This window comes from Callospermophilus lateralis, chromosome 16 (assembly GCF_048772815.1).
Source record: "Callospermophilus lateralis isolate mCalLat2 chromosome 16, mCalLat2.hap1, whole genome shotgun sequence".
NCBI classification, from domain to species: Eukaryota; Metazoa; Chordata; class Mammalia; order Rodentia; family Sciuridae; genus Callospermophilus; species Callospermophilus lateralis.
In genome coordinates, this window is record NC_135320.1 from 9,710,205 (window position 1) to 9,735,927 (window position 25,723).

Consider the following 25,723-nt stretch of genomic DNA (forward strand, 5'->3'; position numbering starts at 1 on the left):
TGACTCTGAACTCAAGATCCTACTGCATGGGCCTCCTGAGCAGCTGGGATGGGGCCTGTGTTACCACACCCAGCATATTATTTTATCTTAAATGTCCAATTTTCAACAACAAATTATGAAACAGGTAAAAAAAAAAACATCAATACAAACTGTCCCTGAGGAAATTGAGATCTTGGATTCATTAAACAACATCAGAGGGGCTAGGGATGTGGCTCAAGTGGTAGCGCGCTCACCGGGCATGCGTGTGGCCCGGGTTCGATCCTCAGCACCACGTACAAAGATGTTGTGTCCGCCGAAAAGTAAAAAATAAATATTAAAAATTCTCTCTCTCTCTCTCTCTCTCTCTCTCTCTCTCAAAAAAATGTTTTAAACAACATCAGCTATTATAAAACTACTTGAAAAACTAAAACTAGTCTAAGAGAATTAAAGCATGAGAACAGAAACTATAAAAATGAACCACATACAAACCATGGCATTTACAAGTATAGTAACCGAAATTAAAAATCCACCCTAGGGTGGATATAGCTCATTGGTAGAGTGCTTGGCTTGCATGCACAAGGCCCTGGGTTCAATCCTCAGAACCAAATAAAAACAAAACAAAATCCACCCTAGGACTAGGGCTGTAGCTCCCTAGTAGAGCCCTTGTCTAGGATGGGTGAGACCCTGGATTCAATCTCCAGGACTACATAAAAAAAACCTAAGTAAAATAAAGGTATTGTGTCCATCTACAACTAAAAATATTTTTAAAAAATCCATCCTAGAGGGCTCAGTAGCAGAACTGAACTTGCAGATGAGTCAGTGAACTTGAGACAGGTCAGTGGAGATATCCAGTCTGAGAATCAAAGAGAATGAAGAAAATACACAGAACTTCAGAGATCTGTGCAAGAGCATCCAGCATCTCAACACACAGATCATGCAAGTCCAAGCACAGGACACAAGGAGCAGGGAGAGTATGTTTGAAGCCCTGATGCACCCAAACTTATAAATTGGATGAAAAACATGCACCCACATATCTGAAAAGTTTAATCAACTCTAAGCAAAATTCATTCAAAAGGCTAGGTTCATCATATTCAAGTGTTAAATGCCAAAGACAAAGCATTTTCAAAACAGCACAAGAAAAACAACTTATCAAGTACAGGGGATCCTTGAAAATATTTGTAGCTGATTTCTTATCCAAAACCAAAAAGGTCAAGAGGGAGAAATATTCAAAGTATTTAAAAAGTCTGGAAATCTCAGGTGCAGCAAAATTATCTTTCAAAAATAAAGATGAAATTAAAACATTCCCAGATTTTAAAAAATATACAAACTGAGAGAATTTACTGCTACCAGACCCTACCTACAAGAATTAACTGTGGTGGTGCATGCCTGTAATCCCAGCGGCTCAGGAGGCTGAGGCAGGAGGATCATGAGTTGAAAGCCAGCCTCAGCAAAAGTGAGGCCCTAAGCAACTCAGTAAGACCCTGTCTCTAAAAAAATTACGAATTAGGGCTGGGGATGTGGCTCAGTGGTTGAGTTCCCCTGAGTTCAATCCCTGGTACCCCCTCCTACAACAAAACAAAACAGTAAATGAATTAAACACTCTGATCAAAAGGCAAGGAGAACCATAATGGATAAAAAAAAAACTATGACCCAGTATACACTACCTACAAGAGGCAGTTTAGATCCCAAGACAATTAAACAGTCACCCAATATGAGACAAAATATTTTATTATGCAAATGGGTCAATCCATTAGGAAGACATAAAAATTATAAATATGTGCACCTAACAGAGCTTTACAAAATGTAGAGCACCACCTGTCAGAACTGAAGAGAAGAACAGACAATGTAACAATAATACTCTTATTTCCAATGAAAAGCTAGACAGAAAAACTAGGCAGATGAACAAGGATAAAGAAGACTTGAACAACAGTATAAACCAACTAGTTCTAATATACACCCATGGAACTCTCCATCAAACAACAGCAGAATATACTTTTGAAATGTACACGGAACAATCTCTAAGATAAGACTATATTTTAGGTCAAAACATAGGTCCAATATGTTTAAAAAGATGGAAATCACACAAAGTATCTTTTTTGATGACAATGGAACAATGTTTAAATCCACAGTGAAGAGAGTATTTGCAAAGCAACTTGCGGAAATAAGCAGTGCACTTCCGCATAGCAGAGAAGAAGTCACAGGGATGCTGGAAGATGCTCTGAGTTCAATGAAAACGATGTGTTTAGTTTTCAAGTCTCGGAAGCTATGCCTAAAATGGTGCTCGTGGACTTATTGCTGGAAAAGCCTGTATTAAAGAAGTTTAGGACTAGTAATCCAGTTTTTTAACCCAGAAAAAGAAGAATAGACTACACCATCACAAGCAGGAAAAAGAAATTAATCATGATTTGAGCAGAAATGAAAGGAGGAGGACAGGAAAATGAGAAAATCACTGCAAAGCAAAAATTGGTTCTTTGAAAATATCAACAAAATTGAAAAACCTTTAGCTCAACTAGTAGGCAGGAAGGAAAAACAGAAGGCACAAAAAAGGGCACCCTACTACTGACCTTCTTCCAGCCAGAGGAAAATAGGGAACACTCTAACAACTCTATCCATCTAACCAGACCACCTGGTTGAAATGACTAAATTCCTAAAACTGACTCAAGAAAAAACAAATTCTGGCTCAACACTAAGGAGACACTTTAGAATTTAAGAATTTTTAAATGTAGAATTAAGAAATTCCTATAAAGAAAAGCCCAGACTCAAGAGAATTCTACCAAATATTTAAAGAGACAACCAATCTAAAACTTCCAAAGCATTTTTTTTCCTCTTTCTTTTTTTGGACAAGTAGATGTAAAGAGAATATCTTCCAACTAATTTTACACAACTATTATTCTAACAACAAACACCTAAGAAAAACATCACACACACACACACACACACACACACACATCAACTATAACAACAACTTAGAGAACAATGTCTTTTATAAGTATAGATGCAAAAACTTCAGCAAAAATCCCAGCAAACTGAATTGTACAGCACCTAAAAAGAATCACATACTATAATCAAGTTAGGTTGATCCCAGGAAAGCAAGGTTTACCATTCAAAAATCAATGTACTAGACCATTATCAATAAAACAAAGGGGGGGGACCCTATACAGTCATCTCAGAAACACACACAAATATATTACACACAAGACAGAATCCAATAGATTTTCATAATAAAAATATTCAAAAAATTAGGGTTAAGAAAGGAACTTATTTAACCTCATAAAGGTCATCTTTGAAAAATCCACAGTTAATATTACACTTAGCTGGGCTCAGTGGCATGCACCTGTAATCCCAGCAGCTTGGGAGGCTGAGGCAGGATTAAAGCCAGCCTCAGCAATGGTGAGGCACTAAGCAAGTCAATGAGACCCTGTCTCTAAATAAAATACAAAATAGGGCTGGGGATGTGGCTCAGTGGTTAAGCACCCCTGGGTTCAATCCCTGGTACCTGCCCCCCCCAGAATAAAATTATTGTAAATGGAATTCTTTTCTTGTTTGTTTATTTAGTGCCTCGCAATTGCTGAGGGTGGCTTTGAACTTGCAATCCTCCTGACTAAGCCTCCCAAGCTGCTGGAATTATAGGCATGCACCACTGCAACTGGCTCTAAAAATATTTCTAAAAAAATTTTTGCACAACTGTCTAGAAACTGAAAAACCACCACCACAATTCACAGACTAGGAAATTGTATTTACAAATCATAGACCCGATGAGGTCTAATATTCTGAATATTCTAATATTCAGAACTGACAACTCATAACAAATATAGATCTGAATGTGCTAATATTCAGAATTGATAACTCATAACAAAATAGAGAAATGAATGACTTGAGTAGCTATTTTTCCAAAGAAGCTATGCACAATCCAATGAGAATCTAGAAAATTATTCAACATCATAAGTCATTGTGGAAATGTTAAGACTACCATGAAATTCTACTGTGTTCCCACTAGCAAAATCTGAAATAAAAAAGATAGCAAGTGTCCGCAAGCATGAGGAGAAACCAGAATCCTGTACATTGCCAGCAGGTGTGTAAAATCCTGAAGCCACTTTGAAAAAACAGTTTGACAGTTCTTCGGTCACACCTAGAGCTACCACAGGACCCAAAGATTCCATTCCCAGGTGCAATCCCAAGAGAATTCACATAACTAGTGCATGAATGTTCACATCAAAATTAATCATAAAATCCCCAAAGCACCATCAAATATCCGCCATCTGATGTATGGATGAAACAAAACCTATATCCATACAGCAGGATGTCACTCAGTCACAGAAAAGGAACTGATGCTTTAAAACTATGCTCAGGGGTTGGGGCTGGGGCTGGGACTCAGTGGTAGAGCACTCACCTAGCATGTGTGACCCACTGGGTTTGATCCTCAGCACCACATTAAAAATAAACAAATAAAATAAAGGTGTTGTGCCCAATTATACCTAAAAAAATATTAAAAATATAAAACAAAACTGCTCAGGGGTGCAGGCAGCTCAGGCCCCAGATCCAATCCCCCCACTGGGGGAGAAGACCCAGCAAAGTAAGAAGAGTTCCTCAGGCCACTTGCCGTCCACCAGCACTCATATTAACTGTCCAGAGCAGGCAGGTCACACACACCCGTGGACTAGTGACCGCCACGGCTCGTGGCCAGGAGAAGAGGGAATGCCTGCTAAGGCGTGGGGTTGTGGTTTCTTTCAGAAGTGATGAAAATGTTATAAATCACTGAGGACACAAATTTTGAAGACTCTAAATCCAAAGTTCATGTTTTAAAGAGACACATTTTTATGACATGTAAAAATTATATTTATAACACACAAACACACACACACACACACACACACACACACACACACACACCGAGCTTTACTGAGCAACAATTCACCTATACTACAGCTCGCCCATTTCAAGTTCACAACTTAATGGTCTGTGGTGCATTCACGAGTAGGTGTCGTCATGACCACAGTCAATTTTAAGATATCTATGTCACCTCATGAAGAAGCACTTTGTAGCTACTCCCCTTCTCTCTCCATCTCTCCCCAGGCTGGAGCACCTCCTAGGGCACATCTTACCTCTACAGATCTCCCTGTCCTGGGACTTCCCTGTGACTAGGTCATAGAATCTGCGGTCCTTTGTCACTGACCACTTTCCCTTAGCTTATCATTTTCAAAGTTAATCCAGGCTGTGGGAGGGATGGGACGGGTGGCATTTTATGGCCTGATAATCCTGCAATGTCTGAACCCAGAGCACTTAAGCACTGAGCCACATCCCCAGCCCTTTTATTTTTTTTTTATTTTTTATTTAGAGACAGGGTCTCACCGAGTTGCTTAGAGCCGCAATAAGTTGCTGAGGCTGGCTTTGAAATTGCAATCCTTCCGCCTCAGCCTCCTGAGCTGCTGGGATGATAGGCGTGCATCACCAAGCCAGCTTCCCCATAGTATTTTTTTTTAAACAGTTTAACTTGCATCTACCCATAAACGATCATAGCTATTAAAAACGTGAGCATAAAGCAATTACAAGGGTTTGTTACTCTGGAAGTTCTTCCTCATATTCACAAGGGCCCCAGGAAGCCTCAGTACTTACAGTTTCTTAAGATTCCTCATTGTGATAAAGGTGTCCAGCTGCACAGACCTGATGGCATTCTCTCCCAGGTCCCTGAAACACAACACAAGGACTTGTGCCAAGAAACCCCAGGTGCCCTTCCAGCCAGCCCTGTGTCTGAGCCAGGAGACTCGGAGGTTTTCTGTGACAGCCTTCGTTTCATGTGACCCAGAGGTGCTAACTCCACAGGAGGTGGCTCTCACACGTGTTGATACAGCACATGCGGTGACACGGGGACCCAACCTGTCTGAGGGGCAGCGCAGAGGCGGGTGCAGGCCTGCTCAGCAAGTCAACAGCCACAGACTCTCCCAGAAGAACCGGGGTTGAACTTGGTGCAAAGAGAAAACAGACTCAAGCCCACCCACTCGAAGGAGCTACCCCAGAAGGATGTAAAGTTCCCAGGGCTGGCTGGTCCCCTTACTCCCAGGGCCAGGCAGAGAAGCTCCCAGTGGGGTGGGGTATGTGTCACTCTGATGGCTGGCCTTGTGGGGGTGACAAGGAGACCAGGGCCCATGGAGGAGAGGGGGAAGCAGCAACACAGGGCACTGGAGGGAGGAAGGTATTGTCCACACACCAGCTGCATTCATGGGGATCACATCGACTGGCCATGTGTTTTGTGATTGCTCTGGCACAGGCAAGATAAGGGCCAGCATTGAAGCAGCTGCTGCTTCTAAACAGTCTGTTTCTCAGTTTACAAAGATGCCATTCAATCCTAGCTGACTTTGCCATGGCCACCCTTGGCAGGCCTGGGGGTCAGGCAAGGTCTGGCAAGATACTCACAGGTGCTCCAGTCCTTCCAGCCCCGAGAATGCTCTCTTAGCCACAGACTTGATCTTGTTCCCAAACAGAGTCCTGCAGATTCCAAACATCCAGGAAGAGACAGGGTGGGGGAAAAGGGGGGAGAAAGAACGCACAGTCAGCCTGTCTAGTGAGAGGCAGGGGAAGCTGACCTGCACTAAGATCCCAGGGTGGACACACACAGTCCTGCCCCTTCTGAGAGGAAACACTTTTCCCTCTATTAGAATTCAGGAGCAATGACAGGCTGAAGGTGCATGCACTTTAGGGCCTACAAAGGCCCCCTGCAGACTCCATCTCACTTCAGTCAGAATAGCTATCATTAAGAATACAACTAACAATAAGTGTTGGTGAGGATGTGGGAAAAATGCACACTCATACATTCCTGGTGGGACTGCAAATTGGTGCAAGCACTCTGGAAAGCAGTCTGGAGATTCCTCAGAAAACTTGGAATGGAACCATCATTTGATCCAGGTATCCCATTCCTTAGTCTATATCCAAAGGACATAAAATCAGCATACTACAGTGACATGGTCACATTAATGTTTATAGCAGCCCCATTCACAATAGCTAAGCTATGGAACCAACCTAGGTGCCCTTCAACAGATGAATGGATAAAGAAAATACAGTGTACATACACAATGGGATATTACTCAGCCTTAAAGAATGAAATTATGGCATTTGCAGGTAAAAGGATAAAACCAGAGACTATTGTGTTAAGTGAAATGAGTTCATCCCAAAAAACAAAGGTCAAATATTCACTCTGATTTGTGAATGCCAGCCCACAACAAGGGCGGTTGGGGGAATAATAGAAATCCATTGCATTAGAAAAAGGGAAATGAGGGGAAGGGAGAGGATGGGAATGGGAAAGACAGTGGAATGAATGGGACAGAACTTTCCTGTGTTCATATATGAACACATGACCAGGGAAACTCCACATCATGTCCAACCACAAGAATGGGAAGTTAGACTCCATGATGATCTGACATATGTATGATATGTCATAGTACACTCTACTGTCCTACATAACTAATACCCATTGGACACACACTTGTCCCACCTGGCCCTCTGTCTCCAAGGGCCCCTGAAGGGGGTTGGGGGTGAGGCAGGCAATAGCATCACAAGAGACAGGCTGGGTAGTCTCTTAGTGAGGAGAAACAGAGAAGGTAATGAAAACTATGGATCTGAAAGCTGCTGCCCACTTCTGAGAACTGTGTTCCAGGGATAATGGTTCCCCAAAGAGGCAAGAATGGGATAGGAAAATGGGTGGCTTGTCAGGGTGGCTCCACAGCTCTTTGCACCTGAGATGCATCCTGGCATCTCAGCCTGCAGAAGATGCCCTGTGCTGTGGTTTTTGAGCAAGACCCCAGATTTTATATGATGTCAACCCATCAGACATGGGTCCTACCAAGAACCAGGTAAGAAATGTGGAATACAAAGGCCAGTTCTACCTCCCCCCAGAGAAGCCAGTGAGCACCAAGTCCTCCTCAGGGATGCCAAGAAAGGGAAGGTGAGCTCCCCAAAATAAAAAAATGGCAGGGTCAGGCCATTGCCAGCTGTCTGAGCTTCAACCTAACTGCAACAGGGCAGGAGCAGCAGGTGTCCTCGAGAGTACAGGCCAAGCCAGGACCCGGAGCTCGAACAGGGAAGGCTGCACCACCTGCTCCCCAGACACCACCAGCCCACAGGCCAATGTCTGGGGCAGCCATGCCACAGGGCTCCCTGTCCCCCATTTCATCAGAAACAGACTCCTCCCCTGGGGGCCTCCATGCCCAGGGCCCAGCAGTCACTCCACATTCAGCCTCAGACAAAGTCAGCTCTGTTTTCTGTGTCCTCCAGAGGACAGAGAGCAAACAGGCCACACACCCCTGTGAGTGTCCTCCTCTCTGAGGTAGTGTGTGCATGGACGTGCCAGTAATCTCACCCCAAAAAGCACTTCTACAGCCTCACAATCAAAACTTCTGTTTTTAAACAAATAAACCAAACACTGAAAACCTGGTGGCTGGGCTTAGGCTCTGTAACTACAGAACTAGCAGCAAATAACGACTCAGGGGGGGCACCAAACTCCAAGCAAGGCTGAGGGCACTGCCAACCTCTCCACTTGCTCAGATCCGCCCAGGCTGAGGAACCGTGCACCCCAGGTCCTAGTAAAAATGCATGGCGCTGATCATCTAGACCTGTAAACCAGATCCAGGGAAATGCCAGGCTTTATTTCATCCACTCCATATTGGTCACGTTGACCCCTTTTACAGTGAGGCCAGGCTGTTATTCCTAATGGTGACAATAACAATAAAATGAATTCTCAATTTCGCAGGGCACGTCGTGCTGTGTGTGGACTGAAACAGGCCTTCACCTTCTCCCTGCCGGCGTGTGGGGGCTGGGTGGCGCTCAAGCTAGACACTGCAGTGGTTCTAACAAACAGCCACTGGGTAGGCAAAGGGGAACTGGAGCTCTCTGCTGGAGGGATGTTCTTGTCCCACAGTCAGGGATCCCAGGGAAGGGATGGCTTGCCTCTCATGAGTCTCCTGGCCAGTCAGTCATAGGCTCCCAAAGGCTGGATCAGTGCTTGCCTAAGCCACGGTGGCAAGGCACTGGGGGACGGTGCAGTGGCACTCATGTCCCTGGGACTAGCAATGACATGCACAAACCCCTTTCCCCATGAATCCCACTATGAAGGCCCTGCCCACCAGCCACAGGACCTCCTATCTCATGGGAACCCAGAGGCTCTGCATCTCCCCTGACACCCCCTTTACATGGACCTCTGTTCCCACCCAGCCTCCCAAAGAACGCCCCAGGCACAGGGCAGACCCCTGCATCGCCTGTCCTCCCCATGTCACTAACATTGCCAATGAACTGCCTCTCCTGGGGTCCAGAAATTCTCCCTTCTCTCCTCATATACTACCTGTGCAGGTCCCCAGCAGGTGACACCAGAGCCTTTTGGAACAGGATCTCTGGAGTGGGAGAGTATGACAATCCCACAAACCTGGGGGAAAGGAACACTCCAGCAGCACCAGAAAGAGCCAGATTGAAGAACTATCAATGGCTGGGCTTGAGGGACTACCTGAGCTCAAAACCTGGAACAAGGAAGGGCAACGTCCACCTGGTGGTCCCAGAGGGCTCTGCTGCTCTTAGTGAGAAAATAACTTCATTTAGGCCTGGCCAGTGGTGAGCTAGGAAGGACCTCAGGAGTAGCTCACCTTCCCATTCAGAGGCAGATCCAGCAAGACCAGCCTCTCAAGCTCTCCAAAGGCAGGTCCAGGCCACCTCTCTGGGACTCCTCATGGCTCCTCTGTGCTGGCATGCTCCACACTGACCAGGGGAGCCCCGCAGACTGGGGCCAGCCCATCCAGATGGGGCAACGCAGTGTGGAGGCCACATCTTCCAGCACAGCCATTCCACAGAGCTCCCAGTGACACTGGGAGGAAACCCAGCAGAGGAGGGGATCCAAGCAGCACGGTTCCCTCCTTAAGTGGTCACTCAACACCAAGCACAGTAGTCAACCTAGAGCTGCGCACCAAGATCCACTTTTCTCTTTCCCGTCTAATGCATAAACCTTCGCATACCATGACAGCAGACAAAAGAATATCGTGAACCCTAGGTGGTTGCCACACACCCACAGGTGTCATCAGATTGTGCCAATCTCATTATCTCCTCTACCTCTACTCTTTCACCATTTTCTAATCCAGCTGGATTATTTCAAATCCAAATCACAGGAATCAAATTATTTTCTTTTTTTTTTTTTTTTTTGGTATCAGGGGATTGAACCCAGGGGCACTTAACCACTCAGCCACATGCCCAGCCCTATTTAATACTTTATTTAGAGACAGGGTCTCAATGAGTTGCTTAGGGACTCGCTAAGTTGCTGAGGCTGGCTTTGAACTCGTGATCCTCCTGCCTCAGCCTCCTGAGCCACTGGGATTATAGGCATGCACCGGCGTGCACCACCACACCAGGGTAGAGCCCACTTTCTGCTGCAGGACTCAGACACAGGACAAGGGATCTGTCCAGGGGGTTCCAGTGCATGCCAGCACTCAGAGAGTCAGGTACTCAGAAATACTCACAGCTTGATAAGGCTGTCGAGGCCTGTGAAGGCACCACTGGTGTCCTCTAATGTGCCTGAGATCTCATTATGGTCCAGGTCCCTGGGGAGAAGACAGAGCATGAACCTCTCAGTCACAACCCTCAACCTACTTTTTTTCATTAGCTCTACATGACAACAGAATATGGCATCATTTTTAAAGCATGGGATATAGTTTGTTCTAATTCAGTTCCCAGGATTTCCCCCTCCCACTCTCTTCGGGGACAGGAGAACTGCTTTACACTGGGTTTCTACTTCACAGCTCAAGGCACCCAGGTGCACTCTAGGGGGCCCAGTGTCCTGTACAGTCATGAGGAGTCCGGCTCTGTGAAGCAGGCCCCGCTCTGTACAGCCTGCAGCGTGGCTAGGCTCCCACGGCCTTCCAATGCAGATGATGCACACCCCAAACAAGCAGCTTTCCCTGGCTAGGCCTGGGGCTGGGAAACAGTACAGAGCACATTTAGGAAAGCCCAGTTTGTAATCTGCCTGCACAGAGTAGACACCTGGCTGTGGCATGGAGGATCAGTTGACAAGTTCCTTGAGGTTCCTATCTTCTCTAACTCAACCAGAGTCCCTTTTTTTGACCCAACCAAGAATCTGGAACAAGGCACGTAGAAGAAAAAAATTGAGCAGTAAAGAAAGGAACCCTGGCCTTGTGCCCTGCATGCTGGCCGGTGAGTCTGGGGCCCAGAGCCCATCTCCTTACATGGCCTGCAGAGAGCTAGACATTGAGCCAGGGAGGACATCTGGGTGCTGAGTCAGACTTGTGACTCACTCGCCAGGGTGGGAGAGATGGGGCCAACTCTACAGGCCAGGCTCCTCCAGCAGAGCAAATCCCAAGGCCAGTGACTCAGCCTGCTTCCCAGAATCCAAGGGCAGGTCAAAGTGCCCAGGTGGGACATCGCACCTGGCAGCCAGGCCCTATTCTGCATGCACTCTGCCATCTCCAACTTTCCACCAGGCCCTCATGCCTGCCCTTCCCTCTCCTGAGCCCTTGCACAAGGGCCAGGAACAGAAAGGGATGCTCTTGGCTCCCAGGAAGACCTGGAATGGATGGTGCTAGAGGGAAGGGAGCTCTGACTGAAGGTGAATCATTCACTGTGACCTTGCTTGAGCAAAGTCAGCTGCTGGAGGGGCTTCTCCTTCCCACAGTTCCTGCCTATTATCTTCAGACTGAATGAACCCAGGCCTGGGGCGGTGGCTCTGTGTGCCTGTGTGCCCACTCCTGCTGCCAACCTTTTCCTCTTCCTCCGGCCTGCTAAGTCTCAATGCCTGTTCTCCTTATCCTGGCCTTGTAGGACTTCAGCTTGAATAGCTTGGCCTGGGGTGCTTTGCTCCCCCAGGCAGTGACTCCACTGCCCCCACTTTAAAACCAGCTCCACCAGGTACAACTGCAGAGGAAATTCCTGTCCCAGTTGCCTGCAGCAAGCCCCTGTCCACCGGGAACTCATGCCTAGGACAGGGGCCTCAAGAGCCCACCATCACTGTCTGCTGAAAATCACACACCCCGCTCTGGGGGCTTTCTGCTGATGGTTTGGAAACTGTCTGAGGCCAACAATCCCAGAAAAGCATCTGCGGTGACTTCTGGTGACTTACCTAATGGGACACTTAGAGGACACCTGGTTGAATGACTCCCTAATGAGGACAAGGAAAGATACAGAGTCCCCAACTCCACCTTTTTTGGAAATGAGGCACACTGGACACCAAGTGTAACAAAGGAGTTTTTGAACTAGTTTTTGAACTAGTTTTCTGCAATGGCTTTGAGAAAAGACATAGAGGGTTTAAAAAAATGAAACTGGGCCCAGTGTTGTATGCCTATAATCCCCAGGGCTCAGGAGGCTGAGGCAGGAGGATCATGAGTTCAAAGCCAGCCTCAGCAAAAAGCGAGGCACTAAGCAACTCTGTGAGACCCTGTCTCTAAATAAAAGAGAAAATAGGGCTGGGGACATGGCTCAGTGGTCGAGTGCCCCTGAGTTCCATCACTGGTACTGAAAGAAAGAAAAAAAAAAATGATTGCAGGGACAGTGTGGCAGTGGTTGCCGACCTGGGGACGCTCACTTCAACAGCAGGACCCAGCATCCTGACAGGCACAATGTGCAGCTTCTGCTTTGTGACACCACACTTTAAGGTTGTCATTCCCTCAGGCACCATTTCAGGGGAACAAGACATTCAATATCAGCTATGCACACATAACACATCAGCTTGGGGTCCAATTCCCACCCAAAGCCATTGGGAGTGGAGTTCAGAGAACTCCCAGAGAGGCCTTCGGGGGCCGGCTCTGCCCTCTTCTGCTCTCCTGCCCAGGACCCCATCGCTTGGTCACCCCCACAGTGAATGCCATACAGGATGCGCAGGTTCTTGAGTTCCTTGAAGGCGCCTTCGGTGATGTGGCTGATGGAGTTGTGGCTGAGGCGCAGGATGCTCAAACTGCCCAGCTTGGCCAGGCTCTCCTTGTCCAGCCGCGTGAGGTTGTTGAAGTACAGAATCCTGGGGAGGTGGAGGGGCACAGGTCATTATCAGGCTTCACAGACTTGCTTACAACAACCCATGGGGTCTCCGTGGGCAGGCAGTATCTCACAGTGGACGTGCAGCTAGGTCATCCACCTGGCCTAACAACAGGGATGGCTGTGCAGGTCCCAGTGTGGTTAAACTGTGGGGATGGCACAAGGTCATGCAATATAAAACCTCCCTGCTGGTGTCCAGGCTGGTCCTGATTCAGACCTTTCTTGGCAGAGGCCCGACACCCTGGATAGGCCCCTTGTGGGTCAGATGCTGCCACTCCACGCACTGGACAGCAAAGGGCGCCATGCATCCCTGCCTGGGACAACCACTGCAGGGCCTCAGCCTCAGGCTGGAGGCTCTGGCCTGAGTGTCACCTACCCTCCCTGTGAGCAGGACAGGACACGCCCCAAATCATCCATTTAGCCTGGATGTGAGACTCCAACCTTCCTCCCAGACACCCTTGCATTTCTGACACAACCCTGGCGCTGGTCACTTGGCATACGGGTCACCTCTGGTTGAAAAATGGGAAGTTTGGGCTGGGTCAGGAAGAAGAAAAATAGTATCAGTGAAGATTAATGGGTTTTTAAAGGGGGCAGCAGGCAGCCTTCTTTCCCTGCTGGAGAAATAAGTCATGGTGTCTGTCAGTCACAAGACCTGGCAGGAGACCAAAATTATATCCTCACCTGCAATTAAGGAATTTGGCTTAGGGGAGGGGCGGGAAAGCAACCCTCAGCCTGCCTCTGAGGTGACCTGAGAACGGGGCAAGCTTCTAGGACTGGTCAAGGCACGCTGCAGTGACCCCCGGTCCCTCTAAAGGGCACAGCAGACAGCGGTCCACAGCCAGAAAGGGGAGCAGCGAGCTCAAAGCCCCATCAAGGCTCAGGAGCACAGCTTCTCCCAGGAGGTCACACACCCTCTGCTGAGTCACAGGACGGTGGCTCCTCACCCTAGGAACTAGACAGGCTCAGGACTGTGGGACTCAACCTGCCCTGCTTCCCCAGGGCTCCCGGACTAGGACAACAGAGAACCACGTGTCCCTGGAGTTCCCTCATGCAGTCCTCACCTGAGCAAAGAGTGTGCCATCCGATACCACAAGAGGGAGGAAGCAGCACCCTAAAGCACCAGGAGGGCAAATCTAACACCCCAAGTCCAAGGGCAGTGAGCAGGAGGGAGAGGCAGGCTGTTGCATGGCACATGCTCTGACCACTGATCCACAGAGACTGAAACGCCAGGTCAGCAGAGGGATGCTTGTGGGCCCAAGATGCAAGGGACACACAACGGGAGGGACCGGCTAAGGACTCGGGCTGCAAGCGCAGCATGAAGTTCCAGGTCCCTGTGAGTGTGCCTGGCCCCCCTAACGCTTGCTCACATTAAGTGACGATTTTTCTAGGCCAAGCCTATGAAAAGTGGGAAAGGAGAAAACCCTCCCAAACTCTCCTGAAAAATAAGGAAACCCAACTGGACTAAACTAGAGCATTATGAAACTGAAAATTTCCACCTAGTGAGGACCTGTTCCCCCAACACAAGCAGAGATCTAGAAACGGGTGCAGACACGGGAACATGGCCATGTTCTCCGACCTTTGGCTATGCAGCTCTGGCTGTGCATGCAGGTCAGAGAGGGGACCCAGGTTCCCTCTCCAGGGGTCACCACTGTGGCTCTCAGCTTGGGCAACAGTGAGCTCAGGTGCCCTCAGGCCCAGCCTGGGTGTCCTGCCTGGGGATCTTCCAAAGGAATGGAGGGTGGGGGGACACTGTGAGCCTCCATGCACATCCACCTCCTCCACCAGGCACGACAGGTAAAGGGAAGAGCCAGGTCCCTGGGGAAGCTGACTGAGGTGCAAGCGCTGAGGACACACAGATTCTTCCAGTCAGTGGGTCGCCATTGCTCTGTTCATGATCCCAGTGTGGTTCAAACACACTCTCTCTCTCTCTCTCTCTCTCTCTCTCTCTCTCTCTCTCTCTCTCTCCCTCTCTCTCGTACTGGGGCTCCTACCACTGAGCCACATTGCCAGCTTCTTTTTTTTTTTGAAATAGGTCCCACTAATTTGCTGAGGCTGGCCTCAAACTTGTGATACTCCTGCCTTGGCCTCCCAGGTCACTGGCATTACACGTGTGCCACACCATGGCCCAGAGGCCTAAGGTACCATCACTCTGCAAGAAGCTACAGTGAGAAGGGTTCTTTAGGTTGCCCTTCCCAGACAGAGCCCTTGACTTCAGGAGCTTTTTCCACACCCAAGAAATCCCTGGGGACAGAGGATCTTCATGGGGACCGACAGGCTACACCTCTGTTATTTCAAAAATAGGAGGTAGGAAGGGCCTGGAGCTCAAAGACCTGACATTCCTGTTTTGGGCCTGGCTGGCCTGGACATCTATCCTTCTTTCTGCCAGAACAGGGCCACCGGCCTGCCTGCCTCTAAGCTTCCTTTGCCCCTGAGGCCTACACCCCTTCTTAGTCCACTGCTCTCTGGGCTCTGGAGGATCTGCCTCCACAGACCAAAGCCGAGGGCACTTACAACTCATGCAGCTTCTGACAGAAGTTCCAGCCATCGCGGTGGATGCGTGAGATGGAGTTGTGGCCAAGGTGCAGCTGGTGCAGGGCCGTGAGGCGAAAGAGGGAGCCGCTGTTCACTTCCACCAGGCTGTTGTGCTCGAGGTGTCTGCAATGACAGTGCCTGGGGTCAAAGGGGTCCAACCTTTACCCAATACCCGGAGTGTGCCTGGTCAGCACTCCGATCAGACACGGCGGTCACAATAAGGGTGTAAGAGCACAAGGGAAGCATGGAGACCCCCTGGTGTGCATACACATGGCGGAGAGAAGACAGGCAGACCCCAGTGGAGGGTCTGCAGGCCAAGACATACTCAGAAAGTTCGGAAGGGCAGGGGATGTTAGCCATAAGTCACTTTCAGCTAAGTCAAAGTGAACCAGGCAGATGAGTGGGCAGAGGAGCTCTCAGCAAGGGCAAAGCCAGGAGAGGAACAGAGAGACAAGGGGAAAAGGGAGACAGCCCTTATCCTCATCCAACTGAAAAAATCCACTGTGCCAGGAGACATGGCATTAGCTCTGGGGTCCAATGACTGTATGATTTTTGTTTTTCTGGTACCCAGTATTGAACCCAGGAGTGCTTAACCACTGAGCCCCAGCCCCAGTCCTACTTATATGTTTTATTTAGAGACAGGGTCTCACTGAGTTGCTTAGGGCTTTGCTAAGTTGCTAAGGCTGGCTTTGAACTCACGATCCTCCTGCCTCAGCCTCCTGAGACGCTGGAATTACAGGTGTGTGCCACTACTCCCAGCTCCATGACTACAAGATTTAAATATTGATTTTGCTATTTTGATGGCTTAATGAGTCTGAAAACCTGCGAAATGGAAATATCCAGAAGAATCCACCTCATGGTGCTGTATGGAGAGGGAATAGAGAATGTACCTCGGGGTTGTGGGCAGTGTGAGGATCTGGCTCCCAACAAGCTCATTAAGTATGCACAGTAGGTCCCTGACTTACAGTATTCCAACTTGTGATGTCCACACTCTATGAAGGTGTGAGACTAACACACATTCTGCAGAAACTCCGCTTTGAATTCCGAATCTAGATCTTTCCTAACTGGTACAATCCTTTTTCAATGCTGGGAGTGGCAGAGAGATGGCTCCCCCTCAGCCCTGTGGTACCCAGAGGAAACAACTGACACTCTACCATGTGTTGTGCTGCAAGCTAGGATGCCATGGGGACTAGGAATTAAGTGTATTTTCAACTTATGACATCCTCAGCTCACAGTGGGCATCTCAGGATATGACCCCACTGAATGAAGAGCATTCATGTGCCATTCCCTCACTTCTCAGAATCCTCACCAATGACAGCTCTGCCTAGACACCTGGTTTCTCTCATGGAAGTTACCGATGCACATTTTGCTCTTTTTTTGGTACCAGGGATTGAACTCAGGGGTGCTTAACCACTGAGCCATACCCCCACCCTTTTTTATCTTTGATTTAGAGACAGGGTCTCGCTGAGTTGCTTAGGATCTTGATAAGTTGCTGAGGCTGGCCTCAAACTTGCAATCCTCCTGCCTCAGCCTCCTGAGCCACTGGGATTACAGGCACACACCACCATGACCGGCCCTAATTTGTATAAATTCGATCCACATAAAAATGAAATGGTAGAGCCTCACACTGTTTTCTTATGAAAATTCTCTTAATCCTCAGACCATCATCAACTTAGAACTTCAGATTCTAAACGACAAACTTGAGGAAGGAAGAGTGTTCTGGAATATGCACCACAGAGATCCAGCCCAGCTGAAGTGGCAAAGGAGGAGAAGCCACTAGCATCCTGGTCATGCAAAGCAGAGATGCTTCTGCACAGTACACTGTGGGGCCTGGACCTAAGCTTCTGGGCTTGGTTTCAGTTATAAAGACAAGTAGTAAAGGAAAGAAGTGGGTAAAGATACTGGTGAAGATGTGCCAACTTGGAAGTAACCACCTGCAAACCTGAAAACAGGAAAACCAAGAGGAAATGCTGAGACCCAACTGTCTTCTGGGAGAAGAACAGGGATGTGGAGGGAGGGGGAGAGAGGGGACGGATGATGGGTGGGCAGCAGCTGCTTTCCTTTACTATCTGATTCATTCACGCAGAGGCATGACCTCTAATGAAAAATAAACAAATTAAATGTTGAAGGACAGCAGATTACATTCCTCTGCTTTTTTTTTTTTTTTGATGTTGCCTTTGTTTCTGGCAGGCCTCGGCTCCACTATTGGACACATCTGGCCGAAGAGAATGTTCCTTTGATAAAAGCTGCACATCTGCACCAAGTGCCTTGATGAGCTCACAAGACATAAATAAATCTCCTGTGATGAACTATATTTTGGGTCCACCTACACATCAAGGAAGACTGTCAATCCCAAAATGGGGAGAGAAGGAGCTTCCTGTGGAGTGTGGGAGTGGGGAGGATGTGGGGAAGGATCTGTTCTGCAGCGAGGAAGTGGGGGTGGGAGGAAGCCCAGGAATGGGGCTCCTTCCTGCAACACCTGACCTGATTCAAAAACCTCCTCCAAGAGATGTTCCTACTCTGCTATGGAAACACGAACAGATATGGTTGAGTCTGCAGAGACACTGAGTTGGGACCACAGGAAGACTCAAAGGACAGGTGGCCTTCTGGGTGCGATGGCACAGGACTGTGATCAAGGCAGCTCAGGAGGCTGAGACAGGAGGATCTCAAGTTCAAAGCCAGCCTCAGCAAAAGTGAGGTGCTGAGCAACTCAGTGAGACCCTGTCTCTAAATAAAATACAAAATAGGGCTGGGGATGGGCCCAGGGGTCGAGTGCCTCCCCAATTTCAATACTGGTACCAAAACAAAAAAACAGAAAGAAAAAGGAAAGGTGGCCTGCTCTCCACCTAGTGCTCAGCTGAATGGACACACACAGGCTGCCCCACTCCCCACAGAGGCAGGGTGCAGAGGCCACGGCCTCACCCTTGGGCGGGAGCCCTGCCAGGGCCCGCCCACATTTACAGCACATGCATATTGGACAGCCCCCAGAAAGCGCCATCCATCAGCTTGCTGATGTTGTTTTTCTGAAGCTTCAGCACCTCCAAGCTGTCCAGGCCCTGGAACGTGAGGCCCTGGATCAACAGAATCTGATTCCGATTGAGGTCCCTGAAGAGAAGAAGCCCACAGGGTCAGAGCCTCCCTGTGCACATTCCACACACACACCCACCCACACACACACCCACCCACCCACACACACACACACACACACACACACCCCTGTCGATTTTCCCAGCCAGCGAGCCAGCGGGTATCTAATGCAAGAACATTTGCAGTCAGGGCATCTGATGGGATCTCCATGTATGGGGCAAGAGCAGCGGGGGACCCCCCATGAAGCACACACATTCAGCTGCTAGCTCTAGTACTAGAGAGCCTCCGGGGACTGAAAGGACTCTGGGTGGCCTGGAGGGGCAGGGAAAGACACATGGAGCTAATGGGAAAGCCCTGGTTTCCCCCAACTATTTCTGGAGCATCTCGTGACCCAACCTCCTCAGCATCATGGAGACCTTCTCCGCAGACAGCCCAGGATCCACACCCCACTGAGCCTCAACAACTGTTCTCGTCAATTTAAACCAAATGTCCACTACTGGCTTGTTTTCCTGACATTTATTCTTCCAATAATAAAAAGAAGTAAAAAATCAATCTATCAATCAATCAATCAAGAGCCAAGCATGGTAGCACAGGGTTATAATCCCAGTGGCGTGGGAGGATTGTGAGTTCAGAGCCAGCCTCAGCAACTCAGCGAGGCCCTAAGCAACTCAATGAGATTCTGTCTCTAAATAAAATACAAAATATGGCTGGGGAGGTAGCCCAGTGGTTGAGTGCCCCTGAGTTCAATCCCCGGTACCAAAAAAAAAAAAAAAAAAAAAAAAAGCGAGAGACAATCATAAATCAACCACCTTGTAAGATTTAGGAGATAAAAATTGCCATCTCCTGCTTACCGCCTTTAGCCATGCTAACTTCCTGCCAAATTCAAGAAATGTCGAGGATGCCATCAAGCCTGAGGTACTTATTTTACGGGTACCTTTAAAACCAACACTAAAACCTCTGAGACAAATAAACAGAATGCATGCAGCCTAAGCACTAGCCACGCCAGCTAACCAGCAGGATTCCTCATGTCATCGAGGAGGACACTAGCATGAACCTGCACGTCCATACTCAGTGGACCTCATCCCTGCAAGATGAGGTGGCCCACCGGCCCCCGACCCAGCTCCAATCTGCTTTTACTAGGTGTTGTCATAGGGGCATTAATTACAGTTCATGCAGAACTTTACTGGGGGCAAGGTTTGGGGGGGAAGTAGGGGTTGCATTTGGTGCTAGGTCCTTGGGGAAGTTTGGCCCCCATAAAATTGGGCTATAACCTTAATTAAAGTGCTGGTTTCTGTACTCACAGTTGTGTCAGCCTGGGTAACTTGAATGCTTTTATAGGAAGCTGGGTGATCCTGTTTTTGCTCAGGCAAAGAGTTAGCAGTGACCGTGATAGGCCATCAAATGCTCCTGACTCCAGGGTGCCAATGCGATTGCTGGCCAGGTTGCTGGAACGAGTCAGGAGAGAAAATGTGACAGCTGTAGGAGGCCTTCCTCATTCTGTTACAGACACCAGACCCAGCTGGATCCGAGCTGGGAAAACACGCTAAGACACACCCAGAGGGACAGGTTTCCTGAGGAGATGTCTGTTATCACGAGGCTTCAGAGCCTGCCCTGACTCCCAGATGGGAAGCACTGCAGGTGGCAAGACTGTCCAAGGTCAACCTCCACTCAGCCCAGAGCACACAGCACCTGTGGCTAGTGGGCCCAAGAGGGCGGGAGTGACCGTCAGACACCTCCACCCCCAGCCCTCCTACAAACCTGCCAACCTTGGGCCACACCTGGCCCGCCACCCTAGGCCGACAAGAAAAGCCCTACACAAAGCACAAAGTCAGCTCAGAGGCCAGGTCAGATTCCATTCCATGATTTGGGGAAACAGTCTTTAATCCTGAAGTGGGTCTCATTTTTGGACTTATATAATAAGCAGGTATAAGCCAATTCCTTTAAATGATTTTAAATACCTGAAAGAAACCCTCTAGTTAAAGAGACTTGAGCCAAGTTCTTTAGAGAGCAAGCCATACCACGCCTGTAATCCCAGTAGCTTGGGAGGCTGAGGCAGGAGGATTGAGAGTTCAAAGCCAGCCTCAGCAAAAGTGAGGCCCTAAGCAACTCAGTGAGACCCTATCTCTAAATAAAATACAAAATAGGGCTGGGGATGGGGCTCAGTGGTTAAGCGTCCCTGGTTCAATCCCCGGTACCCCCGCCCCCGCCAAAAAAAGACAAGCAATACTTTTTCAGGGCCATCTCCTTTGACCGTGCTGAGCAGAGGGACTGCAGTGTATAACACAGACAGGTGTGTCACACTGTGTGAAAGCATAGCAAGCAGTGGAATAGAAAAGGGAAAAAATAAAGAGAATAAAATAAATCAGTATTCCTATGAGAAGTTACCCCTCAACACCCTTCTTACTGCTTTTCCTAGACAAAATTTTGGTGTTTTTTTTTTTTTAAACAAAACAACAACAACAAAAAAACAAAAACAACAACAACAACAACAACAAAAACCAGCGCCTAAGTGAAAAGGAGAAAGCCCAGAGAATCTTCTACACTGGGGGGAAGAAACAAGGCTCCTCTGGATTCTTTACCAGGCAGAGCCCCAGCACAGGGCACATGAGGATTCTCTACAAACTGTTTGTTCTTGACATTCCAGATTAGAGAATAACAGCCTCTTGGAAGAAGATAGAGCAGCCACAAGCTGCCAAAAGAGAAAGTCCCTCCTACTTTCTTGCAGGGACAGAAGGTCAGTGCAATTCCATTTCGTGGTTGGTGGTTTCTTGGTTCTGAGCAAGGGAGTGTTGGGCGGCAGCTGGACACCTCAGGACAGGCTCCACTTGAGGTTAACAAAGGCCAAGGCCTCCTGTTCCTGATTTCGGCACCTTGATGCAGCCTGAGAATAACTTGGAAAATCTAGAGGCCAAGGTTCATCTTCCCTGAAGAGATGGGTCATGACCACCTCTAAACAGGACTCGCAAATGAGCTCCAAAATGACTTTAAAACAGTGATGACAAAGCGAATGTAAACTCCCTCAGATTTGGAAATGTCTCTTCAGATTTTTCCCCAGAGCAACACTTTCCTACCCACAGGCAGCGGGTGCTGCAGTCTTTATCATTTTTACTCCTGTCTACCATCCACATCGCAGGTAAGATGGGGCCCGAACACAGGTAAGAGACACATCAGCACAGTCCTGAGAACCCACAGAACCAGGAGCCGCCTTCCCAGACAGATCCCATGATCACTGTGGGACGCTAGGAAGAAACAGCCTGGAGAGTATGCAAAGCGCTCTCCCTGCAGAGTGGGCCTCTAAGCTCCCCTGAGCCTTCTCTCCAAGCTCTGCTGGGAAGCAGCCCAGTAAATGGGAGTAAAAGCAGGCTTTGTTGTCAGGGCAGACCTCAGAGTCTTGAACTCTTTTGTCTGAGGGGGTGAGCTCCCTGGACAGGCAAGTCCACCTCTCCCTGCCAAAGGTGTCCACCTTGGGTGTAACACAGACGAATACTATGGGACTGGAAATGTTCCATCAGTGGGCATCAGAGGCCAATCCCTCCTGTCATGTACCATCCCCAGAGCTGAAAAATTGTTATGGTTTGGATGTGAGGTATCCCCCAAAAGCTCACATGTGAGATAGTGCAAGAAGGTCCAGAGGAGAAATGACTGGGTTGTGAGAACCTTAACCCAACCAGTGAATGAACCCCCTGATGGGATTAACTGGGTGGTCCTGGAGGCAGGTGGGTGTGGCTGGAGGAGGGGGCATGGGGGCATGGCTTTGGGTCTCTGTTTGTCTCTGGAGAGTGGAGTCTCTCTCTGCTTCCTGATCACCATGTGAGCTGCTTCCCTCCACCACACTCTTCCTCCATGACCTCCTGCCTCCCCTTGAGCCCTGAGGAATGGAGCCTGCTGTCTATGAATGGAGACCTCTGAAACCGTCAGCCCCCAAATAAACTTTTCCTCCTCTACAATTTTCTGGTCGGGTTTTTTTAGTCACACAGTAGTGAAAAAGCTGACCAAAGCAGAAGTGAAATATGCAGACTGTGTACAGACCTGGGCAATGGAGAGGCCTCCAGCTGACCTAGAAGCAGAGGGACAGCCCCAGCCACAGAAGCACTTACAGCTCTCTTATGTACAGTCCAGGGGGAAAGCAGGCGCTCCAAATTTCCATGATATTATTCAAACTCAGATCCAACACTTCTAAGGAAAGATAGGCCTTCAGCTGGCTCCCGTTCACACTGCGGATCCTGTTGTGCTGCCTGAAACACACAAGTGGAGGTTACTCGGGCATTTCTTTTTGCAGAGTAACTACAAGAGCCAGGCATAGTGGTGGACGCCTGTAATCCCAGTGGCTCAGGAGGCTGAGGCAGGAGGAACTTGAGTTCAAGGCCAGCCTCAGCTTATTGAGGCCCTAAACAACTCAGTGAGACCCTGTGTCTAAATCAAATATAAAAAAAGTATAAGAATTCTCTTTCCTATTTTACTAGTTGTTTCACTCTTTCATAACATGACCCTCTAGTGACATTCAAAATGAGCTTTCCTGTTGTTCTTCCCATCCATGATCAGCTGCTGGCTTCAGAGAGTATGCTGGATTTTCTCATATGGGACAAGCTGTTTAAAAAAGTATGGGAAAGAACAGAAGGGTGATCTCTAAGTACACAATCATGGCGTTACCTGCATCTACCTATATACCCACCATAAAGGATGTACCAGTGCAATTGGGCAGCTCCAAACCAATAACCTTCTGCAATCTTCAGGACCCAGTCCACTGCCATGATTTAAAAGGCTTGTAGGCACCAGCCTAGGTTTAGTCATATGGCTGTGTGCAGTATTGGGGATTAAACCCAGGGCCTCATGCATGCTAGGAAAGTGCTACACCACTGAGCCACATCCTCAGACCTCTCTGGGTCAGTTTAATCCAACTTCACAAATCACTACGTACTTTCACAAATCACTACTGACACCTCCCATGTGCCAGGCCTGGAGACATACAGGAAATTAAACACACACACACAACACACACAACACACACACACACACACACACACACACAGAGATAAAATCATGGTAATCTGCCGCAGTCTGGCTGCAGCAAAATAACTGGGGGGGGGGGGGGGGCTGGGGATGTGGCTCAAGCGGTAGCGTGCTCACCTGGCATGCGTGCGGCCCGGGTTCCATCCTCAGCACCACATACAAACAAAGATGTTGTATCCACCGATAACTAAAAAATAAATATTAAAATTCTCTCTCTCTCTCTCTCTCTCTCTCTCTCTCTCTCTCTCTCTCTCTCCCCCCCCCCTCTCACTCTCTCTCTTTAAAAAAAAATAACTGGGGGGTGATGAAAAACTTGTGTACATTGATACAGCAGGAGTGGGAACCCTTTATTGTAGGACAGGAGCAGTATTTCTACATTCCACACAGCTTATCTTAATTAGCATAAACTAGATACAGCAGTCAACCAATAAGGAATCTCCACACGTAATGGCTCCCTGGCATTACTTCACAAACCACTCCTCTGGCAAAATGCCAGGCACCATCTTGACTTGTTTACAGACCCTAACAGTAATCTTCATACATTGCTGGTGGGACTGCAAATTGGTGCAACCACTCTGGAAAGCAGTATGGAGATTCCTCGGAAAACTTGGAATGAAACCACCATTTGACCCAGTTACCCCACTCCTCAGCATAATACCCAAAGGACCTAAAATCAGCATACTACAATGACACAGTCACATCAATGTTTATAGCAGCTCAATTCACAAAAGCCCAGCTATAGAACCAACCTATAGGCCCTTCAACAGATGAATGGATAAAGATAATGTGTTATATATACACAATGGAATATTACTCAGCCTTAAAGAAGAATGAAATGATGGCATTTGCTGGTAAATGGGGGGAAATGGAGATTATCATCCTAAGTGAATGAAACATGCCAATTCCAAAAAAACCAAAGGCTGAATGTTCTTTTTGATATGCAGGTGCTAATTCAAAATGGCGGGTGAGTAGGGAAGAATAGAGGTATATAATAGAGGAAGAATAGAGGCAGAGGGGAGCAAAGGGAAGGGAGGGTGTTTTGGGGGTAGGAAGGATAGTATAAGGAATGGGACATTATTACCCTGTGTGCATATATAATTATATGACTGGTATGATTCCACATCATGTACAACCAGAAGAAGTTATATTCCATTTATGTTGGATGTTTCAAAATGCATTCTACTGTCATGTATAACTAATTAGAACGAATTTTAAAAAATAAAATCCTGGCACTCTGCAAAGGGAGAGAGGAGCTCACTGCAGGGTCTCATTGGAATCAAATCCCCTGCAGCTCTAATGGCGTTGTTCGTCAGTTTTCTCATCTAAATGATGGAGCCGAAACTTGTCATTTCTGGAATACGGGCAACCCAACTTAAAACCATGCTAAAGGGGTAGCAGACATTAAAGAAAGTGCTCCGAGGATGTCCTGCCCACCTAGGAAGGCACTGTCCGCTATGACTTATTTGTATCTTTAACCCTCGAGGCCTCTGGCGAACCCCAAATCTAACCAAGGGACCAGCAGTCATTAATCAGGACAAAAGTAACTAATGCTGAGTGAGGTGGGGCCATGGGCCTGTTGTGAACATGGCTGTGCCTCACAGATTCAAACTGGGACAGGAGATGCATGAGAATCTGCTTGGTTTCCAGGTGCAGTGTGCCTGTCATCCCAGTGGCTCTGAAGCCTGAGGCAGGAGGATCACAGGGTCAAAGCCAGCCTCAGCAACTTAGTGAGGCCCTGAGCAACTCAGTGAGACTCTGTCTCTAAATAAAATATGACATAGGGCTTGGGATGGGGCTCAGTGGTTGAGTGGCCCTGAGTTCAATCTCTGGTACCCACCCTCCTCTCCCCACCTTAAAAAAGAATCTGCAGGGTGGCAGTGCTGTCCTCAGGGTTCCAGGCTCACACTTCTGCCAGGTTGAGAAAAGAGGGGCAGCTGTCCAGCCGATAGAAGTCAGGAAGCCAGCTGTCCCTTACCAAGTGGCATCTCCTTTATACCAACCCTTGAACATTGGTTCCAACAAGGCAGGTATGAGGACCTCTCTCCCAGAAGTTTGGGGGCCTCCCTTGGCTCATTTTGTTGTTGGTGGTGTTGGTTTTTCTTTTCAC

General features: G+C 48.2%; 1 pseudogene; it reads right to left on the reverse strand.

Annotated features, from left to right (window-relative positions):
* LOC143382348 (leucine-rich repeats and immunoglobulin-like domains protein 1) overlaps positions 1–22,799 on the reverse strand; it is a 29,917-nt pseudogene extending 7,118 nt beyond the window's left edge.
* Between the last annotated feature and the right edge of the window lie 2,924 nt (positions 22,800–25,723).